Source organism: Saimiri boliviensis, chromosome 13 (assembly GCF_048565385.1).
Source record: "Saimiri boliviensis isolate mSaiBol1 chromosome 13, mSaiBol1.pri, whole genome shotgun sequence".
Classification (NCBI taxonomy): Eukaryota; Metazoa; Chordata; class Mammalia; order Primates; family Cebidae; genus Saimiri; species Saimiri boliviensis.
The window spans coordinates 43,698,386-43,717,995 of NC_133461.1; positions in this window are offsets into that span (position 1 = coordinate 43,698,386).

Consider the following 19,610-nt stretch of genomic DNA (forward strand, 5'->3'; position numbering starts at 1 on the left):
ATTTTTAAAAAGTGAAGAATGCAGACATATTTAAACCCTGTCTCCTCCAGTCTAAAACTTATCTGCCCCTCTTTTTTTCTAGAGAGGAACACTATCCTAAATGAGTGTGCGTTCTTACCATAGTGCATGTAAACTTTTTCTGCAAATACATATATTGATCCACAATGTGTACCATTTTAGGTAGTTTCAAACATTACCTAAATTATATTTATATATTTTTTTACGTTATACATATTTTTATGCAAACTATTTTATTCCTCTCTCTACTATGCCCTAATATACATATTGGTACATGTAGATACATCTTATTTATTTTAAAGAGTGTACTATATTCCATTATATGAATATTCAAATTTTTATGTATAAATAAATATATATGTAACATTGATCTAGCTCACTTCACCTATCAATAGACCCTTGGGTAGTTTCTGAGATTTTGGCATCACAAACACACATAGGCATATCTCAGCAGGTACAGATGTGAGAGTTTCTGATGATAGGTATTTACTTAAAAGAGGTACTGGGCTTACTGACTGGTTAAAAAAGAAAGAAAGAAAAGTAATATCAAGGGTGAATTTAATCTGCTATTGATAATATAAATTTATATGTTTATAGGTTGGCTATATTATGGAATAAGCCTTTCTGGTTTTAACCGGGAAGCAAGTAAACTATTATAAACTATTTGTAATATCCCTTCTATGAGAAAATATATTTCAATTTAAAGAAAATGAAATTTAAAAAGCAATGTTATGAAATGTAGAGTACTTTTAAATTGAGAATTGTTAACCTTTTTATTTCTTCCTCCAGAATTTAGCAATAATATAGTAACAGAATAACTTTTAGAAATAATGTTAACATATGGCACATTCATCTCTAAAATCCTCTACTCAGCAAAGATAAGCTCAAAGAGAATCCCATTTCCTAATATGCAAGAGAATCAAAGGAAAAAGATTGGAACCATTTTTCACTAAAACCTATAATCATTGTTCCAATTTCTGAGGTCTGAGGGTAAAGTAAAACTGTTGGATAATGGAGATTCATTAACATGACTTAAAGAAAATAAATTACTCTCCCATAAATTCTGGGTAATTTGTCTTTTTCAAGCTATCTAGTAATGAATTACTATTTGTTTACAGATCAGGTAGGAACACCTTTTTCACAAATGGTGAAGGCAACTTGCCTTATTTTATCTATCTGCATTTATCCAAAGTGTGTGTGGATCTAGAATTTTTATTTCTTTTTTGAGTTTAAAGCAGATAGATAAGTATGAAATTCCATATTTACTGACCAAAGAGGAATATTCATTTCTAAGGGCTAATTTCAATTAGTTACAAGTGTACTATCACTATGGTGGTAAAGAAAGATCGAAGTGGAATTATCAATATGTGGGAAAAACCTGAAAAACTGAATTGGATATGAGCTAATAAAAAAATCTTAACTGCTTCCTATTAACAGAATATTCTTGTTGAAAATTCTCATTCATTAGAGGAAAAAGACTTTTCATGCTCTTATTTTCCTAAACAAAAAGATGATAAATTATTAGTTCTGTGTATTTTATTTATTCTTCATAAAAGTTATATACTGCTTGTGGAAGCTTTTTAGAGCCAGTTAAATTCATCATTCTTTTAATACATCATTCAGAAATTTTTAAAACTCAATTTAGAGTAATTAGCTATGATAACTTTCAAAACATCTAATATATATGTTTATTATTAGTTTCCAATAGGTGGTCTTAAACTATATTAACTTTACAAAGCTATTTATGGTTGCATTTTTCAAGACTCATTTAAAACAAAGAGCTGAGTTGGAAAAGTAAATGTAATAATTACTGATGATTTAAATAAAAATCTCACAGAATAAAATTGAAGGACTTAAAGACAAATGTGACTTTTTAAACATTTGTTACACTGAGTAGTCAAGGAATTTATTCCTGACTTCAAATAGACATTTTCTTTCTGCTGAATTGCATCATAATTTTAGATTTAAAAAAAATGAAGCAAAGACTACTATGTAAATAGTATTAAGCTCTTGTCTAACTATGTTATTAAAATTTATATTTTAAGTTCCAAGACATTAGGTTTACAAGCAAAATCATAGAATGTGAACATATATAAACAGATGAGTCACTTAGCACCCACAATAATTCCTCCAGGCCCTCCGAACTCTTCCTTACCATAAGTTAACAACAAGAAAAGGTAACTATCAAAACTACTACATAAAGCTGCTATGTAAATTATAAAACATAAATCCTGGTTTTGTTTTGTAGTAATATAAAAATCAGAAATAGTTTACAAGGACAGAAATAAAATCACAGAAAAGATATGAGTACATTTTCCTTGAAAATTTCAGTCGTACAACAATCAAGTAATGTGCCTTCTTCCCTACGATTTTAATCACCTATGTCTCTGTATTTCACAATTTATTTTGGAATTTTTCCAGTGCAATGATATATTCACAATAATTAAAACATAAAATGACAAAAACATTGTATTGTGATTTTTTGCTATGAAGAAATTTGTATTTTTACATCTGGCATCTATTACCTATTTATTTCTGCCTATCAGTTTTTGCCTTGAGAGGTGGTAGCGGATGATGGTTCAGAATATAAACTCTGGAGCATGTGATTTGAATCTGAGACCCACATTTACAACTGGTATAACCTGGTAGAAGTTATTTATTCATCTAAATCTTTCTCCTCATCTGTAGAATGGAAATAATGTTAGTATCTATGGCCTATTTTTTTTCTGGGGATAAAATATATTAATATATGTAAAATGCTTAGAATAGTGTCTGGCACATAGTAAACAACATAAAAGTGTTTGCTATTGTCATCTATTTGTTTAAATATGGTCTATAAGATTAATTTAAAAAAAAATCCCAGAGAAGGATACAGGCCGGGGCGCAGTGGCTCATGCCTGTAATACCAGCACTTTGGGAGGCCAAAGTGGGCAGATCACTTGAGGTCAGGAGTTTGAGACCAGCCTGCCCAACATGGCAAAATCCCATCTATACTAAAAATACAGTAATTAGCCAGGTAGCTAGGTGTGGTGGCACTGCCTGTAGTCCCAGATACTTGGGAGGCTGAGGCAGTAGAATTACTTGAACCTGGGAGGCATAGGCTGCAGTGAGCCAAGGTCATGCCACTGCACTGTGCCTGGGTGACACAGTGAGACTCTGTCTCAAAAGAAAAAGGATGCAGAGAGTGACAACAAAAAGTTGTCACTTGGCAAGGGGGATAATGTAGTGGCTCAGGTCTCTGTTTCTCTTCTTATAAATCTACCATTCTCACTCCTGGATAACTCACTAATTCATTAAACCAGTAATCCACTAATCTATGAATAGATTAACCCATTCACGAAGGCAGAACCCTCATGACTCAATCATGTCCTAAAGACTCCACCCCTCAAAACTGCCACATTAAAGATTAAACTTCAACATAAATTTTAGAGAGGACAAGTATTCAAATCATATACTGTATCAAAATCTTTCCTCTTCCTACTATATTCCTCAATACCAGAAGATAGATTACCTTCTGGAACTCAGAGATAATTCAATTTTAAAAAGATTCTTAACTTACATTGATACAATTAATTAAATAATTGGCCATGATATCTGTGAAAGTCTAAGTTTCACCATTATTTAGGAGGAGGATTCTGTATGAAACATAGATTTTTCTCTTGAATACAGTTTCTTCAAGCACGTAGTTACTTACTACTTACTAGTATGGTGCCAACTATACACAGTGGCCCAGGAGCCATCTGAAAATGTATGCTAATTATAAAGCACTACATAAATAAATGTACTACATTATTTTTCTACTACTATCACTAAAGAAACTTCTGGAAATATATAGTAGTAAGTATTGTATTAATTGGCATCCAAAATTAGATTTATATGAATTATTCCTAAGGCAGTAGTACTTTGTACTTAGAAGGACATTACACAGAGTTTTATGGAGTTACAAACGTATAAGGAATTTCAGAAAAATAAAACAAATTTAACGTTAACACTACACGAACTGCATTTTATATTCTGACATATTCAATTTTTGTATTTTATATACCCAACCATATTTTTCTTTCTTTTACTTTCTTTCAGAAAATTGAAATTCTGTTCTCATACTTTTAAATATTTAACACATCTTTAGCATTTTCTTATGTCATTAATTATCAAAAGCATCATTTTAATGACTGCATAATATTCAAGTATATGAAATGGATTATATTAAACAAATAGAGATTTTCATAAATTTTAATCTTTATAAAGGAGCCATGTTACATTTCTTCCTGTTCCAATTTTACTATGTATGCCCCATAAATGCACTCTCATAAGGATTTTCTTTAAGGTTCCCCAGGTATCTAAAGATTAACTTTGATTGCAACATTTATGATCTCTGATGTGACCTCAGAGATTCCTTATTTTTCACTGCATACAATTCAATGGCCTTGGGTAGATCTTGTCTTCAAGGCCCTGCTGTGTGTTAGCCAAACTGGACTGTTCTCTGTTCCATATTTATGGTTTGCTGTATGTTCTCATGCATTCTGGCTTTTGTTTATATGCTTGGGTCAAACCACTTAGGATTTTTTTCTTGATTTCTCATGTGTAAATTCTTCCCCTTTTCATGGACCACCTCATGGTTTATTCTCACAATGAAACTTTTCTTCCACCATTCAACCAGGAGAATCTATTTCTCTCTCAGCTGTCACAGCCCTGTACCCATGTGGATTTTTCTTATGACACTCATTATTTCTAATCATGGGCTATTTGAAGGAACTGTGTTATCAAACAGCTAATACATGGGATTCAAAGGGGCCCAGTACACACAGCTATCTCTTTTCTACCTGTGTTTTGAACAAAATGACAAATAAGAGCCTAACACATGAATCAAACAGCCCCTTAATTACTAATAAAGCAAAAACATGATTTCTAGCACTACTTACCTTGTCATCAACAACGCTGCCTTCGTACAATTTGTGGTGTACAAGAAGATACTCCTTCGGCGCTTTGTATACAACTGATTCCCAAGTGGAAAGGGAAGAAAGGAACTTGACTTTAAATATCCAGTTTCTCTCTAAAAGTCACTTTCAGGCAATTTATCTCACATTTGCTGGAAAGGCTTGAGAAGAAAGCAGCAGTAGTATTTAGAGGTAGTCCTTCCTCGTGAAAACTCAAACATTCCTCAACAACACTACTTAGCTTTCTTTCTTTTAATTGATTGGATTTAATTATTGAGCCCTGGTAGCTCAGAGGTGTGCACAGGTGTATCTCTCCTCCTTTGGGGAGGTGATCAGCACCCTATTGGAAAGTCCTGCTTCTACCTTCCTGATGCTGCTTCTCAAACCTCACAGCTTTGTGGATTTCCTGCAGAGGTCAATATTTTGCAGCAGAAAACTCAGTAACATGCCTGGTGAGTTATTTTAAAAGATGCCAGGGCCACTCTGTATTCAAGACTAAAACTTCTCTCCCTATTTCATTACCACCCCAAAGTATGTCCAGGCATTTTGCCTCCTGGAGAGTTAGGCTCTTCAGTTCCACATCTGAAGGTAAAATTTACTGGAATGGGTACAGTTCCTTATAGGCTCTGACATGCTTCACTGTTAAAGCATTTACAGGTCACGCACTTTCACTCATGATGTTTAAAAATGAAGCACATATTGCCCATGCCTAATGAAGTATTCTAAGAAAAAATAAATGTTGCCAGAACCCATTACTTAATGTTGGCATAATCGAGACATAGTGACTCTTGAGGGAAGAAGGGTCAGACAGGGAAAACCTTGGTATCTGCTTCTCCAGCGTCCCCGTCAATCTAAGCCAGTTGTCTTGAGCTCATGACCTGCAAAGAAACAATTGGGAGAACTCTCCCGGCATGAGAGACTCATTATCATTTCTGGGAACAAACATTCACCTGTGCCTATTACTTTCTTTCATAGCAGGATTTGACTGACTTTTTGCAGTCTTTAAAATGTGAAAGGCTGGCAACAGCCACAGGCAGAAGTTCACTTTTTATTTTGAGCTGTATTTTTAATCCATCCCATTCAGATCCCTTTAATTTCCATTTCTCCTCTGAACCCCAGGGATGTATTATGTGAGAACCACCTCTCTACACTTTTGCAAGTGACATTGTTAATCCTTCGCCTCCAACATGTGATCCCCAAACTCTATGAATGTTTCAGGTCTTGCCTGGAATAGCACGAGCAGTTAGGAGTCAATTAATTATCCAAGTGAGAGAAAATGATAACTTGGATCCAGATAGCAGTGCTGGAAGGGGGTGAAATGATCAGAATTTGGGTGCGTTTTAGAGACAGAGCAGCCAGGATTTGATTATAGCTTGGCTAGGTGTTGCGGAAAGAAACGGAATGGTAACAAGGATTCTTATTTATTTATTTATGTTAACCTGAGCTACTGGAGGAATGGAGTTGCCACCTACAGAATGGAGGATCATCTAAAACTCACCCAAGAATACTGTTAAGTATTTAAAGCACTGTCTTGTTGGTCTTATCCTTCAGATCTGCCCAGAGTTTTTACAGTCACTTTGTGTATCTATTCCTGTCTTTGAAGAGTTGTTTCCCAATTACACTGTGGCTTCTCTATCAGGGATTCTACCGCAACAATTCTTAGGGGCATCTAGATGTAGGTTCCCTCTATAGTGACGGTGGGGTGGGGGGATTCCTAACTGTTTTTCCATCACCCTTTTGTGAAGTCTGGTGTAACCGGATTGGCTTTTGTTAGAACAAATATAAATATAAAATTGGTTCCCTTTATATTTGTTAGAACAAATATAAAGGGAAGCAATAATATTTTTTAAAAAACAGTTATCAAATAATCTTTTAAATTTGTGTCACAATTATATATGTGTTTCTTTATTAATGCATTAAATAAAAAGATATAACATTGAGCCCAACATAAATGATATTTTTATATCTTGGCTACAGGTTAGTGTGATATAAAAATACACATCATTTATATTAGTAACAAATCGATAAGATAACCAGGTCATATGATAACTTGGATCTGCAAATACCATTGCTGTTTGTTGCCTATGGTGATTATTAAAAGAAATGCAAAATTTCAGTTCTCCAGATGAAATTAATGAAAACTCAATGTATTTTTTAAAATTATACTTTAAGTTCTGGGGTACATGTGCAGAACATGTAGGTTTGTTACATAGGTATACACGTGCCATGGTGGTTTGCTGCATCCATAATCCTGTCATCTACATTAGGTATTTCTCCTAATGCTATCCCCTCACCCTCTGCCTCCCTTAGGCCCCCACCCCCAAACAGGCCCCAGTGTGTGATGTTTCCCTTCCTGTGTCCATGTGTTCTCATTGTTCAACACCCACTTATGAGTGAGAACATGCAGTGTTTGGTTTTTCTGTTCTTGTGTCAGTTTGCTGAGAATTATGGTTTCCAGCTTTATGCATGTCCCTGCAAAGGACATGAACTCATCCTTTTTTAAGGCTGCATAGTATTCCATGGAGTATATGTGCCACATTTTCTTTATCCGGTCTATCATTGATGGGCAAATGCAGCCCACAAACACGAAAAAATGCTCATTATCACTGCTCATTAAAGAAATGCAAATCAAAACCACACTGAGATACCACCTCATGCCAGTTAGAATGGCAATCATTAAAAAGAGGAGACAACAGAGGCTGAAGAGGATATGGAGAACTAGGAGCGCTTTTACACTGCTGGTGGGAGGGTAAATTTGTTCAACCATTGTGGAAGACAGTGTGGTGATTCCTCAAGGATCTAGAACCAGAAATATCATTTGGCCCAGCAATCCCATGACTGAGTATATACCCAAAGAATTATACATCATTCTATTATAAAGACACATGCACAGGTATGTTTATTGAGGCCCTGTTCACAATAGCAAAGACTTGGACTATGCAATGTATTTTTATTGGCATCCAAGTTCACAGACCTCCTTCAAGGATGAAGGAACTAACCTGAAAATGTGTTCTCTTATAGAACATGTTCAAAGTTTGGAATGAGTTGAATGTAGTAGGAAGGAAGGAGGTTCACTTCCAACACCTATTATATGTAAGGCACTATACCTAGATTTTTAATGTACACCAGCCCAATTAATTGTCAAAACAATGTTGTATGTTAGATAATATTTCTATTTCATAGACTGTGAACTGGAAAATAGAGAGTCAGAGTGATTTGCTCAAGTTCCTGTAACTGGGAGTTTCCAACCTGGGACATAAATTATGCCTGCTCCATTACAAAGTATATAGAGTTTCATCTAGGAATAACTATGACATCTCAGCATGTGGATAGAAAATGTATCACCTTCACTACTCTGTAAACTCCTTCAAGCGTTCAAGTTAGTCTTCTCAGCATCCACAACCAGTTTTGCTGTCTCGTGTGTTGCCTTAATCCTGTTATATTTTGATTTGTAATTACTAATAATTGAATACCTTTAAAAGACAAAACAAATGTCAAAATATGTTTAAATGTCATTATTTTTATCATCTCTACAGAAAAGCAATATAGGAGTTAATGGAGGTGACTACAGGGGAATCCGATCCAGAGAGATGCTGGTTAAACTTACACTGTGTCAGCTAGGGCATAATATCATAAAGTAAATGCTTTTCTGGAGTGCCTCACCATGCCAGTGGATGTGTTCTTGCTTAAGAATTACATACATAGGCTGTACAGGGAACTTCATCCAAATCTGTAAATTGGTAGTAATCATACTGAGAATAAACAGGCTAATTAATATTAACTATCATGAAAACACAACTGCTTGCTCAATGATCCTGATTACATAGTTTACTTAGTGAAACACAGGCTTAGAAATTTCTTTAACTGAGAGCAGTAATGGTTGTTAACAGTAAATCTTCTCTTTTTCCATTAAAGGGCCTCTAAGCATATTAATTGCATCTTCAGACCATTTATTGATCTTAGAGCCTTGCAGTTTGCAAAAAATAAAAATCTCTTGGGTTGTTTAAAGATTCCTCGAAATTTAATACATGCAGTGATTTGGGAATGGAGAGGTTCCATTGGCCAATTTTAATTAAAAAATACAATACAAATACAATACAATGAAAAATAAAACTCTAAGTTGGCCAAATTACTTTCTGTTCAGTGGGGAAAAAAATCCAGATAAATCAGACTTTCTTGCATTCACGTTACTAATGAGAAAGAGAAGCCAAGAAAATAAATCTTTTTTTTTTTTTTTTTCTGAAATGGCAATTTGTTAGAACTAGAGGTTTTATTTCTTATTGATTAGGTAATAGATATAAAGAGACCAGTAAGTCCTGAGTGTCCCGACTTGAAGAATGATGACACAAGACAGAGGGATTTTGAGTTATTCTGAGTTTACATATAAAGGATATGTATGCTCTGTTCTGTTATTGTTTGTTTTTTACCACAGACATTCTTCAAAAACAGAAGCAAGTACAATAGTAAGTACCAGCATTTCCAATTTAATTTTAAAAAATACAGCATTAGAAACTATGGCATTGAAAACTATTTTATTTGAATACTTTTAATTTCTGAAGCTTGATTCTTGGGCTCATTTGAAAAAGATAGCACATTGGATTACTGAAAAGGGTCTAGAATCTAAAATATTAAAAAAAAAAAAAAACCAGCAGGATTTCCAAGTACATCTCTGTGTCAGCAGTGGTCCCCAGGCTGCAGTAATATTTACACATACAGTGTGGAAATTATTCCTGAACTCTTCCTAATGTGACATTTGGGGAACATCTTTCTATTTTTTGCTAATTGGCAGAGTACGTGACAGAGACCAAAAAGTATCAGCCATTCTTATTTTCATTTTGCTGCTGTGTGATTAAGTAGCTTGCCACAAAACTATCTTTGGCATTGCAGGAAGAGTTCTGACTCCACTCAACGGTTTGATGGGACTTTAGTGAAGCCAGATAACTAATCCTGCTATGTACTTTGTTTTCCACTAAAATCCCATTTTACTACTATGGGAAGTAGGTGAAGCCAATGCAGGCTTCAGGAGTTATAAGCCAAGGAAACTGATCTCAGGTTTTGTTTTTTGTTTTTTCCTCAGAAGTCACGTGGTGTCAATTTACCTAAGCACATTCCGGCTAATGGAAGTGTTAATATATGGACATAAAAACCAGATGCTTCTAACTGGGCAAAGTTTCTTGCTCAGGCAGCAAATATCTTCTTGGCCTCGATAAATTTGCTTAAGCCCTTTGAGCCCCATCTTCTACAAGTGCAAAATGGGGAGAACAAGACTAACCCTATGGATTTGTGGTGAAGAAAAGTGATTATAGGCGCAAACCATCTGACTGAATACCTAACACACAGAAGGTAATCAAGAAAGGAGGGCAGTGTGGTAGCAATGGCACAATATAAAAAGACCTTACATAGACTTTTAAAATCCTATTTTGACTTTTTATTTATATTTTTTGAATTTTTTGTTTCCATAGGTTTTTGGGGAACAGGTAATATTTGATTGTAAGTTCTTTAGTGTGATTTGTGAGATGTGTGCACCCACCACCCAAACAGTATACACTGAACCCAATTTGTAATCTTTTATCCCTCACTCTTTTCCCACCCTTTCCCTGTGAGTCTCCAAAGTCCATTGTGTCATTCTTACACCCTTGTATCCTCACAGCTTAGCTTCCACTTATAAGTGATAACATATGATGTTTGGTTTTCCATTCCTGAGTTTCTTCTCTTAGAATAATAGTCTCCAATCCCATCCAGGTTGCTGCGAATGCCATTAATTCATTCCTTTTTATGGCTAAGTGGTATTTCATTGTATGTATATACCACAGTTTCTTTATCCACTGGTTGATTGATGGGTATTTGAATTGGTTCCACATGTTTGCAATTGCAAATTGTGCTCCTATAAACATGTGTGTTCAAGTATCTTTTTCACATAATGACTTCTTTTACTCTGGGTAGATACCCAGTAGTGGGATTGCTAAATCAAATGGTAGTCCTGCTTTTAGTTCTTTGAGGAATGTCCACCCTGTTTTCCATAGTGATTTTGCTAGCTTACTTTCCAACCAGCAGTGTAGAAGTGTTCTCTTTCCACTGCATCCACACCAACATTTATTTTTTTTTTTTGAGTTTTTGATTATGGCTATTCTTGCAGGAGTTAGGTGGTATTGCATTACAGTTTTGATTTGTATTTCCCTGATCATTAGTGTTGTTGAATACTTTTTCATAAGTTTATTGACCATTTGTATATCTTCTTTTGATAATTGTCTATTCATGTCCTTAGCCCACTCTTTGATGGGACTTTTTTTATTGCTAATTTGTTTGAGTTCATTATAGATTCTAAATATGAGTCCTTTGCCAAATGTATAGATTGTGAAGATTTTCTGCCACTCTGTATGTAGTCTGTTTACAAGGAAAACTACAAAAAACTGCTGAAAGGAATCATAGATGACACGAACAAATGGAAACATATCCCATGACGATACTGACGAAAGCAAACTACAAATTCAATATGATTCCCATTAAAATACCACCATCATTTGCAGAACTAGAAAAAAAAATCCTAAAATTCATATGGAACCAAAAAAGACCCTGCATAGCCAAAGGAAGACTAAGCAAAAAGAACAAATCTGGAGGCATCACAGTACCTGATTTCAAACTATACTGTAAGGCCATAGTCACAAAAACATCACGGTATGGTATAAAAATAGGCACATAGACCAATGGAACAGAATAGAGAACCCAGAATGAAGCCAACTGATCTTCAACAAAGCAAACGAAAATATAGTGGGTAAAGGACACCCTATTCAATAAATGATGCTGGGATAACGTGAAAGCCTCATGTGGGAGTATGAAACTGGATCCTCATCTCTCACCTTATAAAATATCAACGCAAGATGGATTAAGGACTTAAATCTAGGACCCCAAACTATAAAAATTTTATAAACATAACATTGGTAAACTCTTCTAGATATTGGCTTAGGCAAGGATTTCATGACCAAGAAGTTAAAAGCAAATGCAATAAAAACAAAGATAAATAGGTGGGACTTAATTAAACTAAAGAGCTTTTACATGGCAAAATGAACAGTCAGCAAAGTAAACTGACATAGACTTTAATTTTAGATATGTTTGATAAACAGAGTAGAGTGAGAGCTGGGGGTTTGGGGTAAATCCCAAAGCTGAAAGGCCAACTCTGAAAGTCTGAGACAGTAACGTAATGCGAAAGGCTGATTTCTAAGGCAAAATGTTAATTTGCTTATTTGTGATAAGGTCTCTCCAATATGGACATCTACTATATGCAATGCTGATATTCCCCATTCTTTCTAAAAATCATTATTCACACAACTTATATGGGGATACAATGATTTTCCAACTCTACCTGCTATTGCACTGCTATTGCCTCTGTATGAAGAGAAGCAAAGGTTGTGTTTCACTCAATAGTTAAATGAATTGTGTATTTCTCAAGAGTCTAAAGGACACTCAGATATTACCTCATGGGTGCTTTACAGAAGTGAAACCTAGAAAGTGACAGTTCGAAAGCTAAGCAAAGATGGACAGGTTCACTGAAATATGGTAATTGACATTTATTTTGCATAAGTTTCATTTTCAGAGTGAATCTATTTCAAGGGCTTACTCTTCCAGCCAGGATCCCAGACTGGCAAATCCATTTTTAACTCCTCTCAGACTTAACAGATCAGTCTTTATGTCCTTCTGGCAATCAGCACATGTCTTCCTTGATCTATGTAAAATCAGGAGGCAAGGTGTTCTCTCTGGATGTAATTGAACAGTTAGTCTTGATAATTACTTAACCTTTAGCTCTGAGCTACTAACACCTTTATCTCATACTTTACCATCATGGTTAGAGTGCACTCTCACCCAGAACACAGTGTTTTCCACAATTGGCCAGGCACTGTCTGCTTCAGAATTATTTAGGCCGCTCATTAAAAATACTGATGCTGAAGTTTATTCCAGATATGAAGATTTGGGGGAGGGTCTTGGGATCTTTATTAGATTCAGTACTGCTAGTGATGGTGATGGAAAGGCTCCCAGAATCCTTTCCTCCCTCTTCTGGCAAGAGGAGCTCAGAAATCAACTGGGAGCTTACTATGTCAAGAGGCTGGGAGTAGGATTTTTGTGGGACAAGCACCATTCTGTTTCCATGTAGGCTTGGCTTTCCATCTTAAGAGGCATGTCCCATGTGACACATGCAGTAAATGAATTCAGATGTCTCCATCTTCACTCTTTAGCAGACGAACCAGAAAACACAAGTAGACCAAAGAAAGAGAGAGGAAGGGCTCACACCTGGTCTAGCTCAGTTCATAGGGGTGGGGTATAGAACAGGGTTTAGAAACCCAAACTTCAACTAGTGTTAAGAATGGACTTTTGCTACGGCAATGATTTTCAAATTAAAAAAAACTCTCAGTATCCCTTTACACTGTTAAAAGTTACTAAGTATTCTAAAAAGCTTTAGTTTATGTTTAACTTACCAGTTTTTACTATATTAGAAATTTAATTGAGAAAGTTTAAAAGATGAATTGATTAAAAAATTACAAGTTAACATAATTGGCATATTTTTATTTGAAAAATTACATTTATCCAAATAAGGTAAATTGTGAGAAGAGATATTATTTTACACTTTTATAAATATATTTAATGTCTGGCTTAATGTAAGACAATTCTTATATCTACTTTTCTAGTTGATCTGTTGAAATTTGTTATTTCATTTGAAGTATACAAAAAATGTAGCCTCATATGGACATATAGTTCAAAAAGGAATATTTTAATAGATTTTTCAGGCAATTGTAGATTTTCTTCTTTGATGCTTTACCAAAAGTTAACAAGTATTAGTTTCTAAAAACTTAATTATAATATATTATGACAATCCACATTAATAAACTTTTTGTACTGTTACATTAAAACCCATTGTAACCTTGAATGGATCTGTTATCCACATATAATTTTATAACTTCACACATCATTATTTGGAAAATACTAGTTCAGTTTAATATAGAGATCTTCTGAAAGTTTACATAGTTTCATTTAACAATATGAAAAAGATATGCCAAATTAGTTTCTCATGGCTACCATAAAATATCACAAACTGAGTGAACTTATTGTCTACAGATCTGGAGGCTAAAAGGTAGAAATCAAGATGTCAGTGGGCCATGTTTCCCTTGGAAACCTGTAGAGTTCTTGTGTCTTCTGATCTTCTGGTCATCTGCTGGCATTTTAAAATGTTCTTTGTCTTGCAGATGCATCACTCAAATTCTTAGTGTTTACACGGTGTCCTTGCTGTGTGTCTTCACTTATTCTTCCCTCTATTTATGACTGTTCTGTGTCCAAATTTTCCCTTTTTAAAAGAACATCAGTTGTATTGAATTAGAGCATAGATCATTCAATCCTAATGATCTCATTATCGATCTCATTTTAACATGATTATCTCTGGAAAGAACCTATTTCCAAATAAGGTCACATTCCAAGGTAGGGGCGTTAGAACTTCAACATATCTTTTTGGAAGGTACAATATTCAACCTATGGCAATTGTTATCATTAATATCACCACTGGACTCATTCAAAGAAGTCTTTAATTATTATGAAGAGATCAAAATCACAGTGATGGATACAAGTTTTACGAAATTCTAATTTTTGCTTGACAGCTTGAAATGTATCATTGGCAATAACGACTATTAGTTATTTTCTTTGAAGCAGCAGGCTCACTTTATTTTTAAGAAAATACCTGCCAAATACCTAAGTTTCAGTAGCCACTTTGTCTGTCAGTGGTTCTTTCAAATAAAAATGGTGCTTCATTAAAAAGGAGCTAGTTTGGCTTCCAACTCAGTGACTTTTCCCTTTGACATTGTGAATGAGGAGTCCATCTCTTGGTTAAAAACTTATGTGTGCTTTTTCAAGCCTGACTATAGGCAACTATAAAACTTTACCTGGCACACCTCACTGGGAAGAGCTGCCTTTTCCACACCATGGTTGGTGTATGGTCAGGACATTGCGGTTTCTGAAAGCAGTTGCTGTAATGGACTCAGCTGTTTGATTTGTCTGCTCTTCCTGTATTCACATTCCTAACTCCAGGACTTCCATATACAGGCTTTATCTAAGGCTTCAGTAGAGGTCTTCTTCATGAGCCACTTTATACAGGGAGGAGTTAGAAAACTTGAAGATACTTTTCCTCAGTCTGACTCAGTACCCTGTACTTTTCCACTCCCAGCTCTTCACTTCACCCTCTCCTACCTCACCTCAGGATCCATAAAATTGTCAGAGCTTTTGGCTGCAGGCTCCCTCAATAGTGAGACAACCCCCATGTCCCTGCTAAACTACCCAACCCTCCACTGGTGCGCCATTCTGGAGGGGGAAAATACAAAGAGGGAATTGGCTTTTTCCTTATTTTAGCCTCTTGCTCATATCACCACAGTAACTGATTGCAACCTTTGCTCTTTCATTTTTGGTTTGTTGCTTAAATTAGCTGCTTTGTCACATTCACATGAAGCCTCAACTCTCAGCTCAGCTGAGCTCTGGAGCTTTTGCTTGCAACAACTCTCATGCTTTGGAATGTAGCAGAAGTTGTTTATGTGTATTTCTCATTTAGTCATACAGAATATTCAAAAGCCAGGCACTCACAGGCTGAGTTTAATAATATTGTAATTTTTTTACTACAAAATCATGGATATCCTTAATTGAACCTGGCCTTTTTTTTCCTTTTGCTTTGGAAATGGAAAAAATGAATGGTAGTAAAGTTACAACTACTGGTACAATATTCTTGCCACTGCCTTGATATGTTGTAACTCACCAGTAGTTTTATAAAACATTGCTTCTGTATCATCAGTGCAAATGTCAACACATGCAAAAGGCAAACCACATTTTAGTGTTATTCTAAAAATGGTTTTGACCTTGAGTGCCCTCTGAAAGAGTTTCAGGGTTGCCCCAAGTAGCTATGCATCATACTTAGAGAAATGCTGTGTAAAGGTATTCTCTTAAGTATATATCCTCCCTTGTGGTAACCTGGCAGAATGATATTGCAGAAGCTCATAAGGGTTGTAAGGATTTGGTAACTCAGAATCTCAGGGATCTTTCCATCTCGAAGAGCTGGTAGTTTGTCACACTAAGTTAAGTATGCATGCATTCTGAATTCTCAACTGTAAAAGCTAGGTATATTCAAGTGTATTTAGCAAGATTCCTGGACCAAAGAGGGTCTGACACAGAGTTGCTTTCCTGAGGCCAAAGCCAAAATAAGAGAATGGTATATCCTTCCTTTTACTTGTGAACCAAATTCTATATGGCGAGAGCACAGCATTTGCTGTAAGAAAGACCAGCTAATATCTGATACTGGCAAGGTTAGAGATGTTAGTATTCTTAGAGATATCTGTAATATCTTTCATGGATCTCAAATGACAACTGAGGGTTTTCATTTGAAGTGCTTCCTCTGCAAAGTATTTGGAAACCTGTGATTTTAGTAATATTTTGAAAATAGCTTTGACCTTGAGGGTCGTCTTAAAGGGTTTGGGGAACCCCCAAGTATGTGTATACCACACTTTGAGAAGCTGTGCAACAGTAACTAGTGATGTACAAGAGTTGTGTACAATATAAATTTGACAAAGAAGGGAGGGATTTTTGACCTTGTATTAATACTTATAAAATAAATATATAGTCATTCCACTCCCCTGCTTGCAACATCCCAGGAGTGTTCAAAATGATAATCATGCCTAGCTGAGAACACAATGCAAAGCCCTAGTTATTATTTTGGCTTCATCTCTAACCCTGCTCCAACCCTGATTATTGTTTTGGTTCATCTCTTGTGGGTTCCCACCCTAGCTTCCCAACCTCCAGCCACCCAAAGTGAGAACAGTCACATTCTCTAGCAGTTCTCCATCACCACCTACCCTGTCCTTCTGCCTGTAACTGCTTCTTCTACTTTCCCTGATCCCTTCCCTTGGCCAGCTCTCAGTCATCCTTCAGAAGCCAGCTCCTGTCTACTGAAAGTCTATTCTGTGCAGTACCTGACATTTGGATTTTGTAGACATTTTAGCATTCCAGCTATTTGTGACCCTAAAAGCCAAAGCATCATATCTCATCTATATCTGTCACTCACTCAATCCCTGCACTCAATCCACTCTCATATTTCCATATCTCAGGCCAGGCTCAGGAATGGGACAATATTTAGACAAGGAATGAAGTTCAATGACAGTGTGAAGGAGTTTGTTTTTTACATTGTTTGATAATTTCAAAAAGGGAAAATTTAATTTTAAAACATTTAGGCTATGAAATATTCATGGTCTTTAACAGTTGCATCCAGTCATCCTGATTTATAACTTAATCTTGCCAGCTTCACTGTGTCTTAATTGTTTACTTATTTGTTTATTCCACTGAGTTTCTTCTCAATCTCCCCCCAACCTGGGAATAATTCACACTCCCTACTTTCTGTCCTATCCTCTGCCCCATTTATAAATCTATCATAGCACCTGTAACATACGGAGATTTTAAAAATTTATATGTTTCAAAATTTGGCATCTAGACCACAAACCAGTTGATCATTTGGACCAGTATTAATTGGTCCTGTGTTCCCAGTTCCTGACATTTTGTCACATATGTTGAATGTTAACTTACATGAATTAACTTCCTGCCTTTCTAATGTCATCACCTCCAAAGTGTCTTTTTCCACTTCATACTCAAGCAGCTCCTCAAAGTGTGATGTTTTATACTTGCTTTCCTGTAGGATAACTTCTGTGTTTCCTTCTTGGACACATACACAAACATTTTCAAACCAATAATTCTATGCTACCCAATGGAGGTCATCTGGGATGTTTCCAGCCACTCCGGAGCTCTGGTTCTGATGCTTCCCTTCTTCCACAGTCTTTGCAGTCCACAGACGAGGACATCCCCACATGATGACAGGTGCAAGGTGAGTTTCCAGGGCAAATCTGGGCAGCCATTTTGACAGGCACCTGGAGTGCCTGCGAGACAGAGTTGCCCATATCCCTGAGAGAAAGGAGGCTGAAGGCAGGGAGCAGGTGAACTAGCTCCATGGGTCTCGCCACCACAGAGACCAGCAAACTGAATCTCACTGGCTTGGGATTTTCACAGCCAGCAGAGCAGTTTGAGCTTGACCTTGGATGGTTGAGCTCTATGGGGGAGCAGGATGTCTGCCATTACCTAGGCAGCTTTAACTTTACCTGTGTAAACAAAAGCACTAAGAAGTTTACACAGCAGCTGAGGGGAGCCTGCTGCAGCTCAGCAACACCTCTGCAGAGAGACTGTGACTAGACTCCCTCCTTGTTAGGCAGTGCATCTCTGAAAAAAGACAGCAGCCTGTCAGGAACTTATAAATAAAGCCACACCTTCCCAAGACAGTGCGCCAGGGAAAAGGAGAAGTTGTGAACTCCACTGAAGCAGACTAAAACATCCCTGCCCAGCAGCTCTGAAGGGAACAGTGGAGCTCATAGCACAGCACTGAGCTCTGAGAAGGGACAGACTGCCTCCTTAAGTGGCTTCATGACCCCTGCATACCCAAAGAGTCACCTTATACAAGAGAGCTCTGGTTGACATCTGGTGGGCCCTTCTGGGAGGAAGCTACCAGAGGAAGGAACAGGCAGCAATCCTTGCTGTTCTCTACCCCTGATTCCCAGGCAAGCAGGGCTAGAGTGGACCTCTAGTAGTCCTGCAGCAGAAAGGTCTGACTGTCAGAAGGATAACTAAAAAAACAGAAAGAAATAGCCTCAACATCAACAAAAAGGACATCCATTCAGAGACCCCATCCGAAAGTCGCCAACTTCAAAGACCAAAGTTAGATAAATTCACAAAGATGGGAAGAAACCCCCACAAAAAGGATGAAAACACCAAAAACCAGAACATCTCTCCTCCTCCAAGGGATCACAACTCCTCACCAGCAAGGGGACAAAACTGGATGGAGAATAAGTTTGATGAATTGATGGAAGCAGGATTCAGAAGGTGAGTAATAGACTTCTCTGAGTTAAACAAACATGTTCTAACCCAATGCAAAGAAACTAAGAAACTTGAAAAAAGGTTAGACAAAATGCTAACTAGAATAACAAGCTTGGAGAAGAACATAAACAACTTGATGGAGCTGAAAAAATACAGCACTAGAACTTCATGAAGCATACACAAGTTTCAATAGTCAAATTGATCAAGCAGAAGAAAGGATATCAGAGATTGAAGATAACTCAATGAAATAAAACGAAAAGGCAAGATTAGAAGAAAAAGAGTGAAAAGAAATGAGCAAAGCCTCCAAGAAATATGGTATTATGTGAAAAAATCTCATCTCTGTTTGGTTGGTGTACCTGAATATGATGGGGAGAATGAATCCAAGCTAGAAAACACTCTTCAGGATATTATCCAGGAGAACTTCCCCAACCTAGCAATGTAGGCCAACATTCAAGTCCAGGAAATACAGAGAACACCACAAAGATATTCCTCAAGAAGAGCAACCCCAAGGCACATAATTGTCAGGTTCACCAGGGTTGAAATGAAGTAAAAAATGCTAAGTGCAGCCGGGGAGAAAGGTCTGGTCACCCACAAAGGGAAACCCATCAGACTCAAATTGGATCTCTTGGCAGAAACCCTTACAAGCCAGAAGACAGTGGGGGCCAATATTCAACATCCTTAAAGAAAAGAACTTTCAACCAAGAATTACATATCCAGACAAACTAA